Source organism: Bubalus kerabau, chromosome 10, assembly GCF_029407905.1.
Source record: "Bubalus kerabau isolate K-KA32 ecotype Philippines breed swamp buffalo chromosome 10, PCC_UOA_SB_1v2, whole genome shotgun sequence".
In the NCBI taxonomy this organism is placed as follows: Eukaryota; Metazoa; Chordata; class Mammalia; order Artiodactyla; family Bovidae; genus Bubalus; species Bubalus kerabau.
In genome coordinates this window covers 40,384,145-40,391,982 of record NC_073633.1, presented here as the reverse complement: position 1 = coordinate 40,391,982, position 7,838 = coordinate 40,384,145, and the positions used below count along the sequence as shown (strand labels likewise).

The 7,838-nt window shown below is 41.6% G+C and overlaps 1 protein-coding gene across 2 annotated transcripts in view; it reads left to right on the top strand.

Moving 5' to 3' along the window:
• The first annotated feature begins 6,697 nt into the window (after nucleotides 1-6,697).
• FSIP1 (fibrous sheath interacting protein 1) overlaps nucleotides 6,698-7,838 on the top strand; it is a 240,833-nt gene continuing 239,692 nt past the window's right edge. The window contains exon 1 of one of the 2 annotated variants that reach the window (XM_055537343.1): nucleotides 6,698-7,247. The gene's annotated coding sequence lies outside the window, so the exon portion shown is untranslated. The remainder of the gene's footprint in view (nucleotides 7,248-7,838) is intronic. The other variant, XM_055537342.1, reaches the window with a different exon arrangement.

Below are 7,838 nucleotides of genomic sequence, written 5' to 3'. Positions count from 1 at the left end.
CGTGTCCATATTCCTGGCGGGGACCAAATGCCAGAAGCAGAACTGTGTAATCTCAACTGGCATCCAGCAATGGAGACTGCAGTTAGCCTTGGGAAACTTCTGGCAACTCTTTAAATCTTTACAGGTACAGAATTGCCTCAGGCGACCAAACTGTGGAGCCAGTAGTATAAACCAGAGAGTAAAATAGTCTGTTACTGTGAGGGGATTCTCCAAGAAGAGAAACTTTCCCTTTCTGGTGAGAATGACTCACTTAGCAGAGCTGATTTCTTGAGGGCAGAACTGAGATGACCCAACCCCAATGGCCAAAAAAAAATTTTTTTTGGATTTTAGAATGTATCTTTGTTCTCTTTATTTTACTACCTTTTAAATAATTAATTAAAAAAAAGTTTTGGTCACTCCTTGTGGCATTGTGGGATCTTAGTTCCCTGACCAGGGATCAAAGCCACACACCCTGCACTGGACCTGCACCTTCTGCGTTGAAAGTCAGGATCTCAACCACTGCGTCGCTGGGGGAGTCCCTATTTTACCATACAAACACCTGTTAGCTTTCTGGGGGCTTCCCAGGAGGTTCAGTGGTAAAGAATCCATCTGCAATGCAGGAGATGAGAATTCGCTCCCTGGGGCGGGAGAATCCCTTGGAGAAGGAACTGGCAACCCACTCCAGTATTTTTGCCTGAGAAATTCCATGGGCAGAGGAGGACTTGAGGACACGGCATCAAATTGGCTTTCTGGGCCAAAAATGTATAGCTGCACTGTGTGTGTTTGTGTGTTGATTTTTATGCATCTCCACAGCATCCTGGCACAGTTTCCCAACACACACTGACACTCATCACTTGAACAAGTTAAACATGATCACATGACAGTATATGGGTCTACTCTTTTCACTTAAAAAATCAAAGGGTATCATTATGTACTGGGGCTACCAGCTATTGTGAAGTAGCAAGCTTCCCTGGAACCCATAGGGGCTTTTAAATGGGGCCATCCTCTGACTGGCACTTGATTCTGTATGTGTGTGTGCTCAGTTGCTCAGTCGTGTCTGACTCTTTGTGACCCCATGGACTGTAGTCTGTCAGGCTCCTCTGTCCATGAGATTCTCCAGGCAAGAATACGGCAGTGGGTTGCCATTTGCTGTTCCAGGGGATCTTCTTGATCCAGGGATAGAACCCATGTCTTGTGTGTCTCCTGCATTGCAGGTGGGTTCTTTACCGCTGAGCCACTGGGGAAGCCCCTGATTCTCTACAGAATTGCGTAATAGACAGAGTAAGGAAAGGGTTCAGAATCCAGGAAGCTGGAGGTGAGAACATTCTCATTTTCTAGCTTACTCTTTACAAAGGGAGTACTGAATGTCTGTGTTCAGAGCCCCTGGATTGCCCAGATCCAGGGGTCTCTCTGGTTCCTTTCAGAGCAGCAACCTCATCACTATTTATCCTTTAAAATGCAAACTTGAAGTCAGTGTTTTTCAAAGCATGCTCATCGTCGTACTGCACCAAAGTCACCAGTGTTTGTTAAAATGAAGATTCCTGGACCTCCTAACTCAGAGAATAGGGACTAAAATCAACATTGTATTTATTTATTTAGTTTTCAAACTTTAAACTTTTTATTTTGCATTGGGGTATAGCCAGTTAACAGTGTTAAACTACCAATGTTATGGTAGTTTCAGGTGAACAGTGAAGGGACTAAGCCGTACACATACGTTTATCCATTCTCCCCCACACTCCTCTCCCATCCAGGCTGGCACGTAACTTTGAGTTGAGTTCCATGTGCTATATAGTAGGTCTTTTTTGGTTATCCATTTTGAATATAGTAGTGTGTAAATGACCTTCCCAAACTCCTTAAACATCCCTTCGCCTACCGGCAAGTTCATTTTCTGTGAGTCTCTTTCTGTTTTGTAAGTAAGTTCATTTGTATCATTTCTTTTTATATTTCACATATAAGGGATTACGTATGATATTTTTCCTTCTCTGTCTGACTTACTTCACTCAGTATGACACTCTCTAGTTCCATTCATGTTGCTGCAAATGGCAAAAATCAACATTTTAAATAACATCTGAAATGATCCTTATGAACAACAAAATCTGAGAACTCATTTTTAGCAGATTTATTTCATAGCTTTTAAGTACTGAAAAAAGAACTAAACACGTACTAAATGCATTTTTACTGTGAATAAAAATAGGATTACTTGTTCCAGAACTTGCTTTTTGCTGTTTAAGCCTTGATTTACTCCCTGCTCTTGCCTCTTGATTACATGGGTAGCGCTGTGGCCAAGCAGGACCAGGAGGAACAGGAGAGAGTGGAGTTTGGGTAAAAGGGTATATGAAATAAAACATGGACTTTTATAGAAAGTCTGCAGGTTTTATAGGAATACAAATAGGTGAGAACTTTAGTCTTTCAAAATTATCAGTGGTTATTTGATATTAGGTATCAAATAATAGGAGCCTGGCATGCTGCAGTCCATGGGGTCCCGAAGAGTTGGACACGATTTGGTGACTGACCAATAACAATTTTATAATATGGAGAGCTTCCGAGGTAACTCAGCAGTAAAGAATCTGCCTGTAATGTAGGAGATGCAGGAGATGCTGGTTCCATCATTGGGTGGGGAAGATCCCCTGGAGGCAGAAATTGCAGCCCGCTCCAGTATTCTTGCCCGGGAAATTCGTTAAGGCGCTCATCAGGCTCCAGTCCATGGGGTTGCAGAGTGGACACAACTGAGCACATATATATATTTATATATTTATAATATGTACTAAGATTTAAAAAAATAATCTGCTCTGATTTTTTTGGTATCTAATTCACGCTTATTTGGATGGCTATTATATATGTGCATGCTCAGTCACTAAGTCATGTCCAACTCTTTACGACCCCATGGACTATATAGCCCACTAGGCTCCTCTGTCCATGGGATTTCCCAGGCAAGAATACTGGAGTGCGTTGCCATTTCCTTCTGCAGGGGATCTTTCCAACCCAGGGATAGAACCCATGTCTCTTGCACTGCAGGTAGGTTCTTTACCACTGAGCCACCTGAGAAGCCCCACTTAAAGACGTATCCAAGCAGAGTTCAAACAAACAGAATATTTCAGTTCAGTAGCCTCTTGGATCACACCTAAAACTCCAAGGAAAGTAAGTTTCTGAAAGCGGATTTGGAGTTTTGTTTTTAACGGAAGGCAATCAGCACCATCTAGTGGACACAAGTAAACTTTCTTCTTGAATTCAGTCCAGTGAGAAGGTGAAGAGAACAAACAGGCTTTGGAATTGGGCTGGAATTTAGTTACCAAATGAACTTGGCAAAATCACTTAACCGCCGTGCTCTGCTTCTCAAGTACCCATCTGGGTAATAACAGTGCTGTTGCATAGGTGTTATGAAGTGACATGGAATGACGTATATGAGGCATGTTCTAAACCCTCAGTAAATGTTACTTTTTAATAACTAAGCCATAGATAGATTCACACATCATGGGAACTGTCCAGTAGCACACATTTTAAATTGCCCATCAAAGAAATGACTGTTAAATCTAGTTTGTAGAATCTATGATACAATTCTTAGTGAGGTTTCTCTCCTAGTACCGTGTTACATTTGGCTGAAGCTCATGGTGAGAAAGAGGAAATTGGGACAACAAGGCTGGAATGATAGTTGGAGTCCAGATGGAATACAACGTGGGCTCATTCATTCATTCAAATCTGACTCCACTCAGAAGGAGAATGTCAGGAACAGAGAGAGACTGAAAACAAAAAACAAAAACCAGCTTTGAAACCAACGCTGCCATATGTCACCAACCTGGAATGAGACCAGGGAAATTTTAGCTTAAAATATCTTGACTGTAGATGAAATCTTTATGAATTATTTTGAAAGGCATAATTCTTTCTAGAATATTTTGGGGGTGGGGTATGAACACAGCAGAGAAAAATATGGTGCTCTAACATATTTGAATGTGAATTGTTTTGAGGGTATAATTGCAATGGTTGGCATAGAAGTAATTCAGGAAATTAAAAACAAAGACACAATTTACTGTGTACTAATACACAACAAATACAATTTATTAAAGTTTGCCCTCAAGGCACATACTGTCTCTCAACAATCTATACAAGGGGAGCAGCAGAAGGTAAATAAATGGAATGAGAATGATAGAAAGCAATTCAAGATGAGGTGAGTTTTATGCAAAATGTTATCAGTGGGGACTTATTTTGAAAGGTTACAAACAGTAAATGGACACTACATTTCTACTGAATTTGAACTTTCTAGTCACTTGCTTTATATGTATTTTATGCTGTGTAAGCAACAGTTTTTAAAAAAGTGAAAACAGTTAATCATGAGCACTGGACACAGTCCTGATTTTTCTTAGTTGTTTTTTCCCCTCACATCCCCAAGAAATCTGAAATGTATTGTTTTCTGAAGAAGCACCATTGATCACCAAAAATAAAAATGGAAAGAATAGCCTTTATTCATGAAATACCAGCATTGTGCGGGCATTTGGAGATTAGTCTGTAGCTACTCAGAGAGTGATCTGTGGACCAGAAGTATTGACATCACCTGGGAGCCTGTTGGAGTCTTAGCTTCCACCTGACAGAATTAGCACAGAATGAGGAAATTATAGCCCATAAAAACTTATGGATTTACCCAAGGTCACCCAGCTATTTAGTGCTGTGCTGTGCTGTGCTTCGTCACTCAGTCGTGTCTGACTCTGCCCATGGGGTTTCTCCAGGAAAGAATACTGGAGTGAGTTGTCATGCCCTCCTCCAGGGAATCTTCCAACCCAGGGATCTCAACCCAGGTCTCCTGCATTGCAGGCAGATTCTTTACCATCTGGGCCACCAGGGAAGCCCATTTAGTATCAGAATCCAAACCTTGGCATCTCTCCTCCTTATATAAAAATAAGAGTGTCAAGGGAACAGAGTAGGGCTTCCATGGTGGTTCAGAGGTAAAGAATCCACCTGCTAGGCAGGAGACCCAGGATGGATCCCTGAGTCAGGAAGATCCCCCGGAGAAGGAAATAGCAACCAACTCCAGTGTTTTTGCCAGGGGTATCCCATGGACAGTATCTGGCAGGTTACAGTCCATGGTCACAAAGTCACAAAGAGCTGGACACCACTTAGCTCCCTGCCAAAAAGAACAGCTTAGTGGGGGCAGAGATGGGAATTATTATTTAATATAGAGTGGTCAGGAAAAACCCACCTGAGGAAGCAGACACCTGAAGGAAGAGAAGAAACAACCATATGGAAGGCTGGGGAACTGTGTTCCAGGCAATGTGTGTGAGTGTGTGTGTCTGGCAATTGTGTGAGTGTGTATGTGTGTTTATTCATATGGGAAGAACAACAGGGAGAAGTAGTAGTATTTCCAAATTCCCAACAGATACTAATATTTGGCATGCATAAACAAGAAATAAGAACTGCTAGGAGCTCTCCAAATTTTAAGTTATTCTTAAAATACTTCCAATCTTCTTCATATTATTTACTCATTATCATGCTATCTGAAGCACTTGTTTAAAAAATAAGAACTATTAAAAACATTTATGAGACATAGCCTGTAGCAAATATTCAAATATTGGTGTACACAGAGAACATTATTGGGTGGGTACCATTTGAATAATGTAACACACAAATCTCCAAGCAAGGCTAACAGCACTTCACATAATCATGGGTTGGAAATTGCCCATTTAAGAACTTATTTCGAATAAAAACTTGTTCCTTGGACTATTACTCATAGAATTTGTGTAAAGTATACAATAAGTATCAACTTATTAACATTTATTTTACTTGCAAGAATGACTATTAGAAGACAGTTAATATGCAAAAACACACACTTACCACACTAACTGCAAGCAAAATTGACTGGTTGAGTTGTGATCGCCTCCTTCCTAGGTGCTCCTGTCCTGGTTCCTGAAATGTTTATCTCAGCTTCTGACTCCCAGTGTTTCCTGCCCTTGCTTTTGATTTATCTTGACATCAGTGGATCTCTGTGTTGATTGCTAAGGTTTAATTCTCGCAGGAGAATTAGAACTCCCTGTCCAATTTTCCTGATTTCTCAACTGACTTTCTTTTAATTTGGAAAAACATATAAAGATTCTGAGAAATGCTGGGAAGAAATTCTTGAGTAGAAACACTAACAAGGAGGACCTTGAGGAAGCAATTATTATCTCAGGCCCCAAGGAGGGCCTGAGACTGGCAGGATGCAGTTATTGATTAGGTAAGATAGGTAAGAAGGTGAGGTGGAGGAGGAACTGTGGAGAAGTTCAGTTTTTTGATATCTTAAGTTTGAGGTCCTTCTTACATCGATGTCACCTAGTCAGATAAGCGTGTGGATTTCAGAGCTGGAGATAGAAATGCAGAATGTAGAAGTATATGGATGACATTTACAGTCAGGTTTTTACACCCATCACTGCCCTAGTTCTGCACACATCACTTTTATCTATTTGATCTTCTGAAAAATACTTACAGAATACATACCTCACCACCTAACAATGAGACTAAAAGGTCCATGTATTGAAAATGTCTTGTAAACTGTAAAATGCTGCTTATATTGGAAGAAGCAGATATTTGATGGCACTGAGGATGAAGAAAAGTCAATTTGAGGACCCAGGGAAATAGTCTTCATGCGCTGAGAATTTAGAATCACAAAAGAAAGAAAGTGCAAATAGCAATTATTAACTTCTTTGGATTGTAGTCCAATCTGGGCAAAATTACTATTTTTTATTTACATGCCATCCAACATTTACTAAGAACTTCACAGAACATTATGTTTTTGAGCGCACAACAATGTTGTGAGGAAGCAATTATTATTACCCCATTTTACGGAGAAGCAAACTGAACTCGGAGAGGATGAGCTGACCTGTAGAGCATCATATTAATAGTGAGGACAGAGACATACAAACATCCATACATCCTCGTTCCGAGTTCAACCTAAATACGAACAAACCATTCCACACCCTCCGCCGTCCGCCCAGAAGACAGAGGAGACAGTAGAGGTTCCTCAGGTCTCAGGGTTTCGTCAGGTTGTGCCCCAGCCGTTCTTGGGCTCCCATGTCTTGTTTCTAGATGGTACTGTCCTTTTCTCCTATCGCGAGACTGGAAGCGTCCGCTTCTGGTTGCCAAGGGAACGGCGTTCTGAGAGGCAAGAGGGCTTAGGACCCGCCGCTTCTTCCACTTGTAGAGAAAGAGAAACTGCGGTGGCGGGAAAAGACCCCTCCCTTTTGGGGACAGTGGGTGACGCTGAGTGTCAATGCTCTGACGACTGGACACTGGTTTTCGCCCAGAAGGTGAGGCACCGCACAGATTAACAGCGGAGCTCTGTCGCCGGACTACAATCCAAAGAGTGGAGCGGAGTCCCATCTGGCTGCTGGGCTGGGGATGGGCGGACAGTGTCAGCGGGGGGCCGGCCCGGAGTCCTGGGAGGGAGCGGTGGGTCTGACCTCGGAGAAGCTTCAGTCTCCTCGAAGGCTGTGCCAGGATTTCCTGGACACTGTAGCAAAAGTTCCTGACCGTAAGACCTAGTACCAAGGACTCCCACTGTCCTAGCCCATAAGATCTAGAACTTGTGTTACAAATTAATTACCAGCCATTTAAAATAGTCTATAAGTGACAAAGGATGCAAATAGGTATTTCACAGGAAAAAAAAAAAAAAAAAAAAGGTGGGCAGTAAACATTTGACTAGAGACAACTTCTTTGGTAATTAAAGAAATGTAACTCATAGATACTTCTTGATATGTACCAGATTGACAAAGGTGAAAAGCTTTGACATAATCAGATTGGCCCTGATGGGGAAACAGACGCTTTCATCTCAGCATACCCTGTTGGTAGTAATGTAATCTGGTACAGTTTTGTTGTAGGTCAATTTGGTAGTTTACCAA